The 19,308-nt window shown below is 35.9% G+C and overlaps 1 protein-coding gene across 1 annotated transcript in view; it reads left to right on the top strand.

Moving 5' to 3' along the window:
* LOC307185291 (UPF0462 protein C4orf33) overlaps window positions 1-18,783 on the top strand; it is a 545,785-nt gene extending 527,002 nt beyond the window's left edge. The window contains exon 14 of the transcript XR_013827938.1: window positions 18,711-18,783. The gene's annotated coding sequence lies outside the window, so the exon portion shown is untranslated. The remainder of the gene's footprint in view (window positions 1-18,710) is intronic.
* Window positions 18,784-19,308: the final 525 nt, after the last annotated feature.

Raw genomic sequence — 19,308 nt, 5'->3', positions numbered from 1 at the left:
AATCCATTTTGAGCTTATTTTTGTGTATGGTGTTAGGGAGTGTTCTAATTTCATTCTTTTACATGTAGCTGTCCAGTTTTCCCAGCACCGCTTATTGAAGAGACTGTCTTTTCTCCATTGCATATCCTTGCCTCCTTTGTGATAGATTAGTTGACCATAGGTGCATGGGTTTATCTCTGGGCTTTCTATCCTATTCCATTGATCTATGTTTCTGTTTTTGTGCCAGTACCATATTGTCTTCATTACTGTAGCTTTGTAGTATAGTCTGAATTCAGGGAGTCCGATTCCTCCAGCTCCTTTTTTTCCCCTCAAGACTGCTTTGGCTATTTGGGGTCTTTTGTGTCTCCATACAAATTTTAAGAATTTTGGTTCTAGTTCTGTAAAAAAAAAAAAAAGCCATTGGTAATTTGATAGGGATTGCATTGAATCTGTAGATAGCTTTGGGTAGTATAGTCATTTTCACAATATTGATTCTTCCAGTCCAAGAACATGGTATATCTCTCCATCTGTTGGTATTATATTTAATTTCCTTCAACAGTGTCTTATAGTTTTCTGCATACAGGTCTTTTGTCTCCCTAGGTAGGTTTATTCCTAGGTATTTTATTCTTTTTGTTGCAGTGGTAAATGGGAGTGTTTCCTTAATTTCTCTTTCAGAGTTTTTCATCATTAGTGTATAGGAATGCAAGAGATTTCTGTGCATTAATTTTGTATCCTGCAACTTTACCCAATTCATTGAATAGCTCTAGTAGTTTTCTGGTGGTATCTTTCGGTTTCCCTATGTATAGTATCATATCGTCTGCAAACAGTGACAGTTTTACTTCTTCTTTTCCAGTTTGGATTCCTTTTATTTCATTTTCTTATCCGATTGCCATGGCTAGGACTTCCAAAACTATGTTGAATAATAGTGGTGAGAGTGGGCATCCTTGTCTCGTTCCTGATCTTAGAGGAAATGCTTTCAGTTTTTCGCCAATGAGAATGATGTCTGCTGTGGGTTTGTCATATATGGCCTTTATTATGTTGAGGTAGCTTCCCTCCGTGTCCACTTTCTGGAGAGTTTTTATCATAAATGGGTGTTGAATTTTGTCAAAAGCTTTTACTGCATCCATTGAGATAATCATATGGTTTTTCTCCTTCAATTTATTAATATGGTGCATCACATTGATTGATTTGTGTATATTGAAGAATCCTTGCATCCCTGAGATAAATCCCACTTGATCATGGTGTATGAGCCTTTAATGTGCTGTTGGATTCTGTTTTCTAGTATTTTGTTGAGGATTTTTGCATCTATATTCATCAGTGATATTGGTCTGTAATATTCTTTTTTTGTAGTATCTTTGTCTGGTTTTGGTATCAGGGTGATGGTGGCCTCATAGAATGAGTTTGGGAGTGTTCCTTCTGCAATTTTTTTGAAGAGTTTGAGAAGAATGGGTGTTAGCTCTTCTCTAAATGTTTGATAGAATTCACCTGTGAAGCCATCTGGTTCTGGACTTTTGTTTGTTGGAAGATTTTTAATCACAGTTTCAATTTTGTTACTTGTGATTGGTCTGTTCATATTTTCTATTTCTTCCTGGCTCAGTCTTGGAAGGTTATACCTTTCTAAGAATTTGTCCATTTCTTCCAGGTTGTCCATTTTATTGGCATAGAGTTGCTTGTAGTATTCTCTTTGGATGCTTTGTATTTCTGCGGTGTCCCTTGTAACTTCTTTTTCATTTCCAATTTTATTGATTTGAGTCCTCTCCCTCTTTTTCTTGATGAGTCTGGCTAATGGTTTATCAAATTTGTGTATGTTCTCAAAGAACCAGCTTTTAGTTTTATTGATCTTTGCTATTGTTTTCTTTGTTTCTATTTCATTTATTTCTGCTCTGATCTTTATTATTTCTTTCCTTCTGCTAACTTTGGGTTTTGTTTGTTCTTCTTTCTCTAGTTCCTTTAGGTGTAAGGTTAGATTGTTTATTTGAGATTTTTCTTGTTTCTTGAGGTAGGCTTTTATTGCTATAAACTTCCCTCTTAGAACTACTTTTGCTACATCCCATAGGTTTTGGATCGTCGTGTTTTCATTGTCATTTGTCTCTAAGTATTTTTTGATTTCCTCTTTGATTTCTTCAGTGATCTCTTGGTTATTTAGTAATGTATTGTTTAGCCTCCATGTGTTTGTGTTTTTTACTTTTTTTCCTTGTAATTGATTTCTGCTCTCATAGCGTGTGGTCAGAAACGACGCTTGATATGATTTCAGTTTTCTTAAATTTACTGAGGCTTGATTTGTGACCCAAGATGTGATCTATCCTGGAGAATGTTCCATGTGCATTTGAGAAGAAAGCATAATCTGCTGTTATCGGATGGAATGTCCTATAAATATTAATTAAATCTATCTGGTCTATTGTGTCATTTAAAGCTTGTGTTTCCTTATTAATTTTCTGTTTGGATGATCTGTCCATTGGTGTAAGTGAGGTTAAGTTCCCCCACTATTATTGTGTTACTGTCGAATTCCTCTTTTAGAGCTGTTAGCAGTTGCCTTATGTGTTGAGGTGCTCCTATGTTGGGTGTATATATATTTATAATTGTTACATTTTCCTCTTGGATTGATCACTTTATCATTATGTAGTGTCCTTCTTTGTCTCTTATAACGTTCTTTATTTTAAAGTCTATTTTATCTGATATGAGTATGGCTACTCCAGGTTTCTTTTGATTTCCATTTGCATGGCATATCTTTTTCCATCCCCTCACATTCAGTCTGTATGTGTCCCTAGGTCTGAAGTGGGTCTCTTGTCCACAGCATATAGATGGGTCTTGTTTTTGTATCCATTCAGCAAGCCTGTGTCTTTTGTTTGGAGCCTTTAATCCATTCACGTTTAAGGTAATTATCGATATGTAAGTTCCTATTACCATTTCCTTAATTGTTTTGGGTTTGTTTTTGTAGGTCCTTTTCTTCTCTTGTGTTTCCCACTTAGAGATGTTCCTTTAGCATTTGTTGTAGAGCTGGTTTGGTGGTGCTGAGTTCTCTTAGCTTTTGCTTGTCTGTAATTCTTTTGATTTCTCCATCGAATCTGAATGGGATCCTTGCCAGCTAGAGTAATCTTGGTTTAGGTTCTTCCCTTTCATCACTTTAAGTATATCACGCCACTCCCTTCTGGCTTGTAGAGTTTCTGCTGAACAATCAGCTGTTAACCTTATGGGAGTTCCCTTGTATGTTATTTGTTGTTTTTGTCTTGCTGCTTTCATTAATTTTTCTTTGTCTTTAATTTTTGCCAATTTGATTACTATGTGTCTCAGCGTGTTCCTCCTCGGGTTTATCCTGTATGGGACTCTCTGAGCTTCCTGGACTTGTGTGGCTATTTCCTTTCCCACGTTAGGGTAGTTTTCAGCTATAATCTCTTCATATATTTTCTCAGATCCTTCCTTTCTCTCTTCTCCTTCTGGGACGCCTGTAATGTGAATGTTGTTGAGTTAAATGTTGTCCCAGAGGGCTCTTAGGCTGTCTTCATTTCTTTTCATTCTTTTTTTTTATTCTGTTCCATAGCAGTGAATTCCACCATTCTGTCTTCCAAGTCACTTATCCATTCGTCTGCCTTAGTCATTCTGCTACTGATTCCTTCTAGTGTATTTTTCATTTCAATTATTGTATTGTTCATCTCTGTTTGTTTGTTCTTTAATTCTTCTAGATCTTTGTTAAACATTTCTTGCACCTTCTCGATCTTTGCCTCCATTCTTTTTCCGAGGTCTTGGATCATCTTCACTATCATTTTTCTGAATTCTTTTTCTGGAAGGTTGCCTACCTCCACTTCATTTAGTTGTTTTACTGGGGTTTTATCTTGTTCCTTCATCTGATACATAGCCCTCTGCTTTTCGTCTTTTCTATCTTTTTGTGTGTGTGGTTTTTCTTCCACAGGCTATAGAGTTGTAGTTCTTCTTGCTTCTACTCAATGTACTGCTAGTGTTGGAGGGTCTCCTGCAGAGGTTGGAGGTGGCTGTGTCTCACTGTGAGGACAAGAACACTGGCAGCAGAAGTTCTGGGAAGTACTTCTTGGCATGAGCCTTCCCACAGTCTTCCATTAGCCCCACCAAAATGCTATTGCCTTTTAATACATTACAGAGCACACTCTTATTACACTGTTTCTATGGAAAAATGCATTATAAGTATTAACCAACTGTAAGAGGATACCTGGTTTTCAGTCTGTTTAAATTGTAAAGTGTTTCTGTAGGACTCCTGTTAACATTTAGAAGATGCTCTGAAGGCTTATAAATCTAGGTTAACAATCAGAACTATAAAAAGTAATTTAAATCCTTGCTTTGAATAGGTTTTGGCTTTTCTCTTTCCCTGCAAATGATAATAAAAAACAAATCAAGACTTAGAAATGAATTAAATATGACCATTATGCCAAAGAAGGTTTAACCATTACCCTAAATTTCAAATCAGAAAGAAATAATTACGTTTGAATGGCGTCTTTCTGGGGTTGAAGCAAAAACTACAGTGGGAAAGGATGCTTATTGACTTATCCTTTTTGGGAGTTGTTAGGCCTCAGTAGGTGATAGTAACTCTGCTATAAATGATGATGTCCCTCATCATTACATCAGGAGGAGTTCATAAGTTCCCAGAAATGCTGACCATCTGTCCTGAAATATGTTCAGCATATCATTCATAGTATAAAATCTTCTTTCCAGGCTGTTTAATTTGGTGGCTGTATCCATTTTTAAGTTTAGCTAGGTAAAGGATTTCTGTACTTGTAAAATGAGTCATCTGTCAAATTCTAGTACAGATTTTGTCAGAAAATTTTAAATGTAATTCTTAACATATGATAAAAATGCCTTTTTATTAGTTCTTTTAATTGTTCAGTGCTTTCTTTACCTTTATAACTCTATTTAAAACTGAAGTTATGAGTCCTGTAATAATTTGGTATATCTTGCATCCAGTCTATCCACTCTCCTTTTCAAAGACTCCATAAGAGATACAGTAGTTTCAATCACTTTGTGTCTAGTAGAAGAATGATAGAGTTATCTAATGGGTCTTTTTCTGACTTCATTTTCTCAAAGGAATGGTGCACTTGCCATTTGCTCTGCCATGTTTCCAGCATTTATCACTGTCATTTAGAAGCCTTGCCTTCCATCCTGCTGAGGGTGTGCATGTGCTACTTCTTAAAAAGTTGTCATGTTGATACCCTTATTTTTAGATCTAGAGTGTGTTGGTTTCTATTTGTTTTTCACAGCCGACCAACAGATAGACAGCTATTGTTTTTCAGCCAGACTTTATTCATGGGGTTGCCATTCTTGTATTTGTATTAATGCTAGAAAAATATCCTGTGCATAAAAATACTTGCACTGCAGGTAAGACTATACCTGTGAACTATGCTTTAAAACTCAGCTTTAAAAACAGCCCTCGTGGGCTTCCCTGGTGGCGCAGTGGTTGAGAGTCTGCCTGTCGATGCAGGGGACACGGGTTCGTGCCCCGGTCCAGGAAGATCCCACATGCCACGGAGTGGCTGGGCCCGTGAGCCATGGCCGCTGATCCTGCGCATCCAGAGCCTGTGCTCTGCAACGGGAGAGGCCACAACAGTGAGAGGCCCGCGTACCGCCAAAAAAAAAAAAAAAAAAAACAGCCCTCTTGAGGCATTATTTACAATGAATCAATACTTTTAGAGCTCCTGTGTTCAAGATGCGTTTAGCGACAAATTATTGTGTTAGTTGATTCTTAGATTGTATGTGAACATTTATTTGTTTCTAATAGGCACCTATAAATCTCAGGAAATACACTCTATTGGATAGCTAGTACATTTGATTTACAGATATTTGGGTCACAAAGTATAACTTCAATTTAGAAAGGAAGCAACTGATGGAATAATTCATTTTCTACAGGTATCTCAGTTACTTCATATTAAGCCTGAATAGAAACTTCTCTTTAGTGGACAGTGTGATTGTCTTGCAAACATCCGTTTTATTCCTTTTCCAATGTGAAGCCCACTCTTTAGCCCCAGTGTGTAGAGTTGTGTGATTTGGGTGAAATTAACTCAACCCTGATTGTTAATCTCTGTCTCTTGACACAGTGATCAGTTCAGTGATGGGTGTGTGACCCTGTTCTAAGCCAAAGGTTTCAAGGTGCTCTCCTGGCTAGTGGGCTTCATTCAAGAATGGCCTGATTAAGCATGAACATCAGCCCTTTTATTCCTTAGGTATGAGAAGCAAATTTATTTTCCCTGTCTAGGACCACAACCATCATGTAACCTGCATAAAAAGGCCACATTGAGAACAGTGTGCCCTACAGTTACACAGTGTACAATGAGCATGATCATATCTGGAAGTCCTGATTAAGCTCTGGTTGCCACTGGTGGCAGTCTTTTGACTATGAATGAAGCCAGTCTGAGGACAAAGCTGACATGAGAGTAGAGCTTAGAGTATTGTAGAATAAGGAAGTTGTGTGGGCAGACAAATGATTTTGTAACAATGGCACCATGATATTCATGGTATAAAAGTTGATATGTATTAAATCTTATTTTTTATTTCAATTTATCTGAAGAAAAGATAAATGTAATTCTTAACATGATAAAAAGGTAATTGTTCAGTGCTTTCTTTACCTTTATCATTCTACTTAAAACTAGAGTTATGAGTCCTGCAATAATTTGAGATTTTTTTTGTGCCCAGTCTATCCACTCTCCTTTTCAAGGACTTCAGAAGACAGACAGTTGTTTCAATCACTTCATGAGTGAGGAAAAGACAAATCGAAGAACTTGAAGGGAAGCTAAATTTCAGAATAAAAGTTTTACCACTAGGATTATTGGTTATTAAAAAATACCATTAAAATAAAAATTTATGAATGTAGTTTAGAGTTTAGAATCAACATGTTTTATTCTAATTTAATGCTCCAGTCTTAAGAGAGTAATACTATGAAGGAGGAGACAGTTAGCATTGTTCACTTTCTTTTCCTTTCCTTGTATTTTTGAGTTTGAAAATGTTCATAATATTTACATTATTTTCTGCATCATAATTCCTTTTTTTTTTTTTTTGGTCTTAGTTCTACATGTGAACGGATTTACTGCTCACCACCATCTCCCTTCCTGTAGCTTCTCCATCCCTGACTTCTTTATTTGAGTCATCTTGTGGTCTGCTACATTTCTGTGTTGAGAACTATTTTTATCAAGGAGGGCTCATGAGTATTATATTCTCTGTCTGCCATTGTAGAGAATATATGTCCCCCATTTTTATAATTAAGTGACACACATTAACTGGACATATTTTGATAACACTCTCTTTTCTCTTTTCATAAACACGACTTCAATTTACTAGCACTAAGGAAGTCTGAGGCTGACCTCATTTTCCCCCTTTATAGGTGACCCTTTTTTTAATTGAATAGAGGAATAGTTCTTTTTCTTGAATTTCTGTTATTTAACTATGATTTATTTCTATCTCAGCCACTCTAAATCAAATTTTCCAAATAAAGCATATTTCTTTCAGTTGCAGATTTAAGTCTTTCTATACTTCAGAATCGTTTTCCTGTATGAATGATTTTCTATGAATGATTTTCTAATTTTCCTGTATGAATGATTTTCTATGACTGATTTTCTAATTTTTCTTTTTATTTCTTGTTTGTTTCTTAGGAGTCTCTACTTAAGAACCACAAATTACCTTTATGATGTTTCTTTCTTACTTATCCTTCTTATCCATCATCACTACTCTAGTTGTTTTAATCTTGTTGCCTCTATGTCTGTATTAATTTGATTACCTGAAGCCTTTTATACAACATTAGTTTTATTTGATTTTAGCCAGGTCTTTCCTGATTTCTGTTATTTAGAGTTTGCTTATTGTATCAGAGTTGTGTTTTAGTTCTCTATCTTCTTAGCTTTAGCTCATACTCTCTTACTTTATATTTTGTTGTTATAACATCTCACCTTTGAGCTATCATATTTCCCCTTACCTTAAAAAACTTAATTAAATTTCTTTATTAAGGTTTTTTATAGTGTAAAACATTGGTAGGAAATCAGCCAGTGTTCTCTGTGCTATGTGTTCTACTGAAATTATTTTTTCTTTAGTGTATGTGTATAGTTTTTACACCATTTCTTTTTATCTTGCTCATGATGAATTTAAGTACTCCATCCAGATCCTGTTGTTTGTGCAGGCTAATTCTTTCTGGTAGTTGATGTCCTTCTGACATAAATACATTTATCCTTCAGCTAATTTTTACTCTCTCTCTGGCACCATGAGAGGAAAATAATTTCCTGCCATATTGGTTTTGGACTTCACCATCTGACATTGATATTGGACTTTACATTTTGTGGCTAATGAAATGTGAGCAAATATGTCATGAACAGATGCTTTGAATGTGCTTGCCTTATGACTTGTCCTGGACTTCCACCTTCTGCCATGAGGGGAATATATTCTGGGTAGCTGCGAGTACCAGAATAAAGATATATGTGGGGCAAAATTAAATCCAGTCCCATCCTTGAACCAATCCAAGACTCAGCTAAGCTCAGGAGTATCCCTAAACAAACTATTTCCAAATAAAGTGAGAAGATGTATTAGTCAAGTTATGTGGCAATAGTGCTGAATAACAAACATCCCCATGATCTCAGGGACAAAAAAGACATTTATTGGGCTTCTCTAGTGGTGCAGTGGTTGAGAGTCCGCCTGCCGATGCAGGGGACACGGGTTCGTGCCCCGGTCCGGGAAGATCCCACATGCTGCGGAGCGGCTGGGCCCGTGAGCCATGGCCGCTGAGCCTGCGCGTCCGGAGCCTGTGCTCCACAATGGGAGAGGCCACAACAGTGAGAGGCCCGCGTACCGAAAAAAAAAAACAAAACAAAACCAAAAAATGACATTTATTTTTCTCACTCATGAGTCTGTCAAATGGAGATATTCCTCTCTTATGGCTTCAACAACTTTTCAGTTTTTAGTACGGTGGCATGGAAGATGCTGAATCTTGGTGGCTGTTTTCACTGACCTATGTCTTTGAGGTGGTCTTGCCTTGATGTTTGGGGTTTAAGAGTTTTCTCTGATCTTTTCCTGGGCTGTTTAATCGCTGCCTTAATCTGCTTGCCCTCAAATTGGTAGGTGAATACAAATTCTTAGAGTATTACTGAGACACATATTCGTTTCTTGTCACTAGCTATGGTGAAAGAGAGTTAAAAAGCCGTGCCATGTCACCTACTTCTAGACACATCTGGATGTTTAGTTTTGGCTTTTGTTTCTCCTAATATTTATGAAATTATTTATTTGTTTAATATTAATGTATATTAAATGTATAATATTTAATTTATTAATACATTCATATTAAATGTATATTCATCCTATTAGGCAATGGAGATGAGAACTTCTGGGTCCTACTTAATTTTACAATCCTAATATGGAATTCATTTATATATTACATAGAAATGCCACATGGCAGACTTAAACAGTTCATAGACACAAATTCAGAATGTATTCTTGTGTAGGAAGTACATTGCCTGTTTAAAAAAAAATCTAAGAAATTTTTCTTTCTAAAAATATGTTCTAGTATATTATATATCACAGTGTATTTTAGTTCAATTGAAATAATACTCCTTTTAGTATTATAAGAAAATTTAAAAGATTAAATATAGATGGTTGGACAGATGAAAACATGAAAAAATACCATGGTTTTGGTGTTTTTGATTTCATACTATGTATTTCATATGTTTAATAATAGAAAGTCTGCTAAAGTCAATAAAATGAGGTATTTCTTTAACATTTGTCACTGGTATATTATACTATATAAAAATAAATTGTAAATTTGCTCACGCCACTTTATATACATGAGTCCAGTAATTAATACTTCCTTATGCCTGCTAACTTTTTATATTATAACAGAAAATGTTATTTTTTGCTTGATTTAAACCTGACCTAATTTATTAAAGAGATACCCTAGTGCATGACCTAAGAGTTTTCAAATACCCCATTAGGAATGAACTTAAGTATTTTTTATATTTAGTGCATCTGTAAATAGAGAAAATGGCTTAGCACAACCATCTTTCATCTAAAACTGGTAAAGGGATCTATATCAATGTTTGCTGGAATTATCGTGTAGTAGATTAGGTTATGTGTTATACAATGATAATATTTATTTTAGAAATTGGTCTTCTGTGTAAAGTCGAGCTTTAACGGGGAGTAAGGGAGGAAGGATAAGTGATTATAATGCATATCAATTTTACTAGTTCTCTTGTAGTATCCCCCAAAATTTATACCTTAAAAAAAAAGACTAAAATTTATTCAGCAAAATGCAGACAGTCGAACCAAAATGAAAGTGATCTGAGTAGCAAGTTATCTTGCTTATAGAATGGAAGCAAATAAGCATGAGTAGAGGAAAAACACCTCTTCTTGATGGCTGGCATGGGGTCATTCAGTATTTAAATCAACTTAATTACTGGCAAGCTGAACTGTTCATTAATGGTTTGCCTGTAGCAACAAGAATAGCACATTTAACAGTGTTGTGAAAATACTGGGACAACATCATCTTCAGTCATAGGTATTGCCTGGAAGTTCAATTTAGGTTGATTTACCCAAGATCATTTATTAAGTCAATGGCAACAAAGGTTTCAAATTCTTAGCTTCTGAGTTTCTTTTTGTTCTCCTTTCTGAACTGTGGTCTCTTATAAGTTATTAATTTACCATACATTTTTGTGACTTCTTAATTAGCAATGGGGAAGTGGTGTGTTTATGTTACCACTACTGAGTGGCTGGCTAGGATTGGGAGAGACCAGATATTGCAAGAAAATTCTTCGTTAGCAGGATTTCTAGTGTGTATTTTGATTCATGTTTTGAATTGGGGTCACATATGTTCCTTTTAGGTCAGAGAACACTATGTGAATTATTTTAGAGCATTAGAAAAAATTTCAAATTATTTAGATATCTGATACAAAGTAATTTGTTTTATTTCAAGACTTTCTAAACACAATATTTGATCCAAGTTCGAGGGATAACTCAGAAGTGAAAATAAACCTCTGTTTATAAGCTGTCCTGTCTCTTCTGAGCAGACAGTCTTGAGGGGTGCTCACAGAGTGGAGCTGTCACGGCACTGGGTTAACTGTGACATTTTGAATGATTGTGGTTGTAGAACTTCCTGCAGGCAGTTGCTGCTTGCTTTGTTAAATTGCACATATTTTTCAGTCGAACATTTTCCTGGCTGCATCAAAGGTGTTGAGTAACTGTGTTAACCTTGGTGTGTTTTGGCAATAGGAGATCTAGTAGAAGTCAATAAATGTCTCCCACAGCCCTGATAAACTCCAAGGGCACAAACAGAGGTGTTTATGAGCTGTGGGGGACAATTTGGTCAAGTATACATTTCCCTTCAAATTGCTTATTGCCATTTTAGTGTTAGCAGAACATATTTTAAGTCACTTCTTTGACAGAACATATTGGTTGGCATTGCGTAGTCTTCTGTGTTTTTAGGAGACAGATGGCAATTACCCATTTCTGTGCACTGTTATCTTTTAGCTTTTAGTATCCCATTTACTGGTGAGCTGGAGTTGCTCTTATTATTTTTTCTTCTCATCTTGAGCAGTCCTACATTATAATATCTCTTTACAAAGAATCATTAGGACAGGTGCCTATGAAATCATAACAATAAATAGGGTAAGAAGGAAAAGACTATAAAAAATTAGTTCAAATCTGATGGAGTTGCTTTCTTTGAATATATTGTTTCCATTTCTCTTCTGCCTTAGGAAGATTTTAGAAGGATAGTCATGGACATTATAAACATAGGTATATACTAACTAGAAAAAACCTTCCATGTTGTTCTGTTAGCTTTTCAGAAGTAAAAAACATTTAAAAATGTGACAGGATTTTACTTATATTCACATCACTCTTCTGAAAAGTATGCTCTCTTATATAGAAATTATAAAGAATATAAACATCTCTAAAATTTTAAAATTTAGATATTGGTCAAAATATTACCTTTGGAAATGAAAGTTAAAATCTATGCTCCTTTGAAGTGAATATGAACACTGGCATGTTTTAAATGAAGTAAAATATAAAGGGTTAAATAATTCATGGTTCACTTCTTCCTCTCAAGTTCTTCTAATGCAAAGGAAAAAGTGATTTTGTTTAAATTTTGGCATCATATTTTTGTACTTTGGTTATAGAGACTGACATGTAGTGAGTAATAATTTTACTCTCTGGGGAGAATAAAAGAGAAGTTAATTAATTGAAATATACTTAATTTAAACACATGTTTCATATATTTAGTTATTTTGGAATATATTTAAATTGTTCTCAGGACTTCTGATAGGTACAGATTACAATACAATCTGACTTTTTTTTTGACTTTTTTTTTTAATATAGCATTTTTGTAGTAATAAAGCTTGCTATGTGATGGAATTACCACTCCTTTAGAAACTGGACTACTTTGTGCAGTCCAGTTTCTAGACAAGATTATATATAGCTAGCCTGGATTGCAGACAATCTTTATTCTAGAATTCATAGCCTCTATTAGTGCCTTGATCAATTTCCTAAGAGTTTCAGAAGTTCTCCCTTGAATCTAGCTCAGGACTGTTACAGCTCTGGGTTATTCTACCACCACTGCTTCCGCTTCTGTCCCAATCACTTCCTAATCTCTTCCATTTTCTTTTTCTTTTTTTTTGTCTTTTTAAAACATTTTAATATTATCTTCAAGTTCACATTCCCTTTGTCTCGTCAGATCCTCCCAGAATTGTTGTCATATCATTGAATCTGTTTCACTAAGGCCACAAATAACTTCCTGTTGGACAAAACTAATGACTTCTTAGTGATTCTTATCCTCTTACATCTTTGCACCCTGTGAGGCTGTTGACCGCTTTCCATTCCTTCCTCCTTTGGCCTCAGTGACATGGTTTTCTCCGCTGAGACCACTCTTCTTTTTTGTTTGTTTGTTTGTTTTTTGCGGTATGCGGGCCTCTCACTGTTGTGGCCTCTCCTGTTGGGGAGTACAGGCTCCAGACGCGCAGGCTCCAGACGTGCAGGCTCAGCAGCCATGGCTCACGGGCCCAGCCGCTCCGCGGCATGTGGGATCTTCCCGGACCAGGGCACGAACCCATGTACCCTGGATCGGCAGGCGGACTTTCAACCATTGCACCACCAGGGAAGCCCAAAATTTTAATTTTTTAAAGGACCAATGATGTCACTTTTTTTTTTTTTTTTTTTTGGTTTTTGGGGTTTTTTTTTTGCGGTATGCGGGCCTCTCACTGTTGTGGCTTCTCCCGTTGTGGAGCACAGGCTCCAGACGCGCAGGCTCAGCGGCCATGGCTCACGGGCCCAGCCGCTCCGCGGCATGTGGGATCTTCCCGGACCGGGGCACGAACCCGTGTCCCCTGCATCGGCAGGCGGACTCTCAACCACTGCACCACCGGGGAAGCCCGATGTCACTTTTTGGATCAAAAACTTTGGCCATACCTTGTTTTAAAGAAAAGTACTTGTTCTTTCTTCCTGGTATTTGAGGCCCTACACAATCCATCTTTACAACTCAGATAACTAAGGTTATCTCCTAATACCTTTCTCCAAACTCCATGTCTCTTTTTCACCTTTTAACACCATGCTGTGTTTTAAACATTTCATCCACAATTTTGTATTTTGTATTTTGTATCCACAGTATTTTGGGATAGCATATATATAGCTAGTTTATTGAGAAGTCACAACTCATTGGTATATAAACATGAAATAGTTTTATAACTTTACCTTTTTTCCCCAGTCATGATCTCAATTTTTCTCTGCCAATCTTTTCTCCAGGGGTATCACATCTTTTAGTGACATTAGCCAGTTTCTGAAATGATGTAATTTTGGTTTACAAGCAGTCTTATCCCAAGACTCAAACCTGATTCAAAGTTCTTTCATTCTCCCAGTATAAGTTAGAGCCTTGGCTCTAGTGACTTGCTGGGGGAGGTAAGGATTTGTTTGTGGACTGTGCTTCATTCTAAATCTTCCCTGCACTGGCTCCTCCAATGTGGGGTGGAAGAGGAAGAGGAAAAAGTCAGACCTTCTTTTGTTTGCTTAGGAAAAGTTTTCGGCTTCTCCTTATTTGGCTGTCTGTGGGATGCTGGTATCAGGTGGTGGCTTCAGCTAGCCCATCAGTGAGGGTCTTGGAAGCTTACTTTATGCCTCTACAGTTTCTTGGAAGGTTTGGCCAGATTTTCTGGTTGATTTCCAGCTGTTGGAATCATCATCACACATTCTTTTGATATGTGAGTCTTTCTTTCACAACTCTAGCGCTCTCAATACCATATGCCCTCTGAGGTCAAATCTCAGGCTTGTGGGCATCTGTGGGAACAAGGATTTCATGGGAGAGGGGCCTAGCCCATTCATTTCTTGACAGTCTTCCCTTGTACCACCTCTCTTCATTTATTTTTTTCCCCTGTTGGGTAGTAGAGGGAGACTGGATATTCCTCAGATAGCTATTCAGGGAAGAAAAACCTGTGTCCATTTCTTATGGGTCCAGGGTAAGATTACAAGGACACTGGCATCCCCAACGTTTATGAATTAGAGTTCCTTTCTCTAGGTCTTTGATAGCCTCTTTTAATGAACTTACTCTCCTAAAAGAGGGACCTGTTTTTCCTAAGCCTGCACTGTCTATTATGCTAGCCAGTAGCTATATGTGTGTATTGAGTACTTGAAATATGACAGCTCTTAATTGATATATACTGGAAATGTAAAACACACATAAGATTTCAAAGACAGGGTAAAAATCAATGATACACATTTTCTCTGTTTCAAAATGTATCACATGTTGAAAATATTTTGAATATATTGTTTAAATACTATGTTATTAAAATGAATTTCACCTGTTTCTTTTTTTATTTTATTAGTTTTATGAGAAAAGTACATTTTTCTCATAAGCCATACTTTATACTAAGAATTTTTTTCTTTTTATAACTTTATTAATGTGAATGAGAAAATTTTAAATTATGTGTATGGCTTGCATTATATTTCTATTGGATAATGTTGATATAGGGGATGGGAAATGTCAATTAAACCCTGTAGGAAGCTGCTATGAATTGTGTTAATTTAGAATGTGGACACTTAGCATCTTTTGTGTTTAGCTTTTGAGACCACAGGAGTAATACCACCAACAGAAATTCGGTAACAGAAATTTGTTCTTCTTTTTAAAATCTATTGAAAAGTTTCTATTTATTTGTACTCTTCAGTTCTGAAAACATGGGTCAAGGATTGATTTGATTTGTATATTGGGCCAACTGTTCATACCACCTAGGTTATAGTATTAGATGAAAGCAAAGAGATATTTTTGAATTTGCAATCTTAATGAACAGTGAAGTGGACAGGAAAATATATACTATAATGAAAATCAACCAGTGTTAAAGCTAGAAGTCAGCATATTATTAGGAAGTTTTATAGTAGATTTCTTTTTATTTTAGAAATTTATGACCTTTTAGCACCTGTTTTGATTTTTTTTTTCTTGGCTTAATTGAGTCTTTGTTTCTGGGCACGGGCTTTCTCTAGCTGCAGTGAGCGGGGGCTACCCTTTGTTGCAGTGTGCAGGCTTCTCGTCGTGGAGGCATCTCTTGTTGCGGAGCACGGGCTCTAGGCTCGCGGGCTTCGGTAGTTGTGGCACACGGACTTAGTTGCTCCATGGCATGTGGGATCTTCCTGGACCAGGGATCGAATCCATGTCCCCTGCATTGGCAGGGGTATTCTTAACCACTGGGCCACCAGGGAAGTCCTGTGGTAAATTTCAGTGAAATGGTACAAGTTGTTTTCATCATGCTTGTTAGTACTACCAAAATATTGCAATTATTTTCCTAAACTAATCTAAAAATACATCCTGTCCTGCAATTAAGTCTGATTTCAGGTTGAGCACTACTTACTGCACTGAAATAACATTATTTAAATCTACTTATATGAATGGGGTGGTAGGTTATATGACTAAATGGAATGAACATGTTTCTTTTGTTTAAGTTAAAATGAAAACATTTTAAACATTTATAAAATAAATCATCATTAACTATAGAATTATATGAATTTATCTCTTTAGAAAGCCATACCGAATTGCTATAAGAACAACAAACTCTATCAATGTAACCTCTATTCCCTCCTTATAGTCATTATGAAATCTTTAAACACTTATTAAAATAAAGTTGTCCTTTTCCTTCTGCCTAGATGTCATATCTTCTTGGTGAAAGAAATGTCTAAAAATATTCTTCTTCCCTGTCTAATTAAGTTTATATGAGAGTGTGCCATAATTGGTATTCTGATTGCACTCAGATTCCTCATCATATCCATTTTTGTTTAAATACTGTCATTATCATAGTTTTACATTATCATACTTATGATATATGCAGAGAAATTTGTAAAAGATGAGAGTTGTAATTGTGGGTCTCAGAAAAAATATACATGAGGGTTTCTGATAGGACATTTAACCATAAAATAATAAAAATAGAAATAACTAATAATCATAAATGCTAATTCACATAAGAAGTGTAAGGGAGATCTTCCAAATCCAAAATGGAAGTTTTAAATTTTAATATTATTGACCTAATCTATGTCATCTTTCTGACACTAGTAGAAAGCTCTACGTTTTAAAATTTCAACTAGATTTCAGATAGCAAGCACGAAAATAAGAAAGGGCTCAGGTTTTGTTTTTTGTTTTTGTCTTGAAGGATTTATACTATAATGGGAGATTCTTTGAAAGAATAAAGCACATGATTGAGGCAGCTCTTTCACTCCTTTTCAGCCTCTGTTTTTAAGCTGCTAACTGCTGACCACAACACACTGCTTAACATTAAGTCACTTCAATTTAAAAAGAGTATTTCTAGGGAAGCTAAAATCACCTTAAAATATATGTAATTAAAAAATAAGTACATGGATTATTTTCACAATAATGCATATATATATATATACACGTATATAAACATTCTTCCAAATTAAAATTATTTTCACTTCTAAAAATTAATCCAAAATTGTTCATAAGCCAAAGCCCCATAGGTTAAGGTAAATTGAGCATTTGTTTTAAAATGGATAAACAGGATAAAGTAGTGATATAGAATCAGAGAGACTGAAATACAAAAAATGAAGTGAAACTACATGGCCTTTTAATATCTGTAACAGGGACATAAAACATAAGGAAGACAAAAGGTTTATGAAAACCTCTGAGGTTTTTAGATATCTGAGATTGAGATCTCCATGATTATTAAAAATCATCTTCATGGGCTTCCCTGGTGGCGCAGTTGTTAAGAATCTGCCTGCCCATGCAGGGGACACAGGTTCGAGCCTTGGTCTGGGAAGATCCCACATGCCGTGGAGCAGCTAAGCCCATGCGCCACAACTGCTGAGCCCGCGAGCCACAACTACTGACTTTGCATGCCACAACTACTGAAGCCTGCATGCCTAGAGCCCGTGCCCTGCAACAAGAGAAACCACCACAGTGAGAAGCCCGTGCACCACAATGAAGAGTAGCCCCCACTCGCTGAAAGAGAAAGCCTGCGTGCAGCAACGAAGACCCAATGCAGCCAAAAATAAATAAATAAATAAATTTATTTTAAAAAGTCCTTCCGTGTTTAAAAATAAAAATCATCTTCAGTTTCCTTTTACTTACCAAATAAATATCCTGACTGTTTTTTATGACCTTAGTCAACTTAAGTATCTTAAAATGGTACCTTCTCATGAGGCTCATTAGATATTGAAAAGTTATAATTTATGCTGTAATTTAGTCTTCTCTCAGAAAAAAAATCTTTAAAATGGGGTTCTCATTTGGGAGAAATAGTGATTGATGGTTCTCAAGGTAAATTGTTTATTAGATTTTATATTTATTTCCACCCTTCAACAATTTTGTATCTCAGGTTGATGATCCTTTAAAAGTGGTTGACAGAGATGCAGATTCCTGTTCATGTGTACCTGGATTGGTGGAGAGGCAGTTATAGGTTGGATATCAGAATTATCTTTGTAAGAAACAGATTTGATATTAATTCTTCATAGTTAAAAATCAAACATGTTACACCACAAAGTAAGAGTACAGATTCCCTGGTGGCAGCAGCTCAGGGAATGAACCTCCAGAGTCTGTATTTTAAAATGCTCTCCAGGTAAAACTGATGTAGCCAGTTGAAACCAGTCTTGAATCCACATTGGGGAATCAATCCTACAGGTACTTTACATACTAGCCTTATCTTAAAAAGTGGCTTATTAGAAATTTACGTACTTAAGATTTTGCTTTCAATCTTGGCATGTACGGACTATAATAGACTACATTATCTTACTGGGTAACTTCAAAAGCTGATATTTACAGTTTTAGTTTTAATATATTTAGTGATAATCTCTTCATGCTTGATAGAATATATTCTCTTATTTCTGGAGTGCTTTGAAAATCAGCCAGGTTAATTTAGGCACTGGAAACTGTAAGCAAATAATAGCTTCTGTATTTAAAGAGATACCATCAATTCTAACTTGTAAATAATAATCCTTTTCCTCTTCTCTGTTCCCACTGCTATTTCCTAAATAATTCCAACCATTTTCTAAGGACCCCCTGTCCTGCCTCAAGTATTTCATTATTTGTTATGGTTGATTCACAGAATGTCTTCCTAGGGAGTGTGGGGGAAAGGGGACTGATCCCTTTTGTTGAGTAAAAGATTCAACCTTGATACCATGGCACTCACAAACCTCAGTGATATGAATTTAACTTACCTATCAGCCCCATGTCTGAACATTCAATTCTCCCAACTCAACGTGCTCAATTAAACATCCATGCTTTATTCACACTGTTCTATCTAGCATGCTCTTCTGGTTTCTTTCTGCTTCAGATTTACAAGAACCAACTGAAATGCGATTTCTTCTTGAAATTGTCTTCTGATTTTACCAGAAAGACCTTTCTTCTCACTCTCATATGGTATGTTGAAAATACAGAGATTTTAAAGTATTCACATTATATTGTGGTTATTAGTTTATATGTATTAGGTGACCCAGAACTGAGCATCTTCTGTAGTAGAATGACTTCTTTGGTCTTAGGTAAAATACAAGCAAAAGACAAGAATTTTATAGACCTCATGATGTCCACTATGTCTTGTGATTATATAGCACCATCCTCTAAGTCTAGTTTGAAGAAGTTGATTTCCAAAAATTTATTTGTCCCAATGTTACAATACAGGCTCCATTCTTCTCTCAATTTAACACTTCCTCCTCATTGTAACTGATCCAATTATTTGCAAGGGAGACTTAGGTGAACCTGTTACTGTTTGTAAGGCCCTATGTGTCATTATCTTCTATGCCATTCCCCTAACTTTCATGCATATTGAAATATGATGATGTGAAGACATTGAAATGCCTGTTTACTGTATAGTTCCAGGGAAGTTGTCTCTAGTTTTACATTAGAGGAGACTAAACCCTATAGAAGATTTAAAT

This window comes from Stenella coeruleoalba (assembly GCF_951394435.1).
Source record: "Stenella coeruleoalba genome assembly, chromosome: 4".
NCBI classification, from domain to species: Eukaryota; Metazoa; Chordata; class Mammalia; order Artiodactyla; family Delphinidae; genus Stenella; species Stenella coeruleoalba.
Note: the sequence above shows the minus strand (reverse complement) of the source record. Positions and strands in the feature narration are given on the sequence as shown.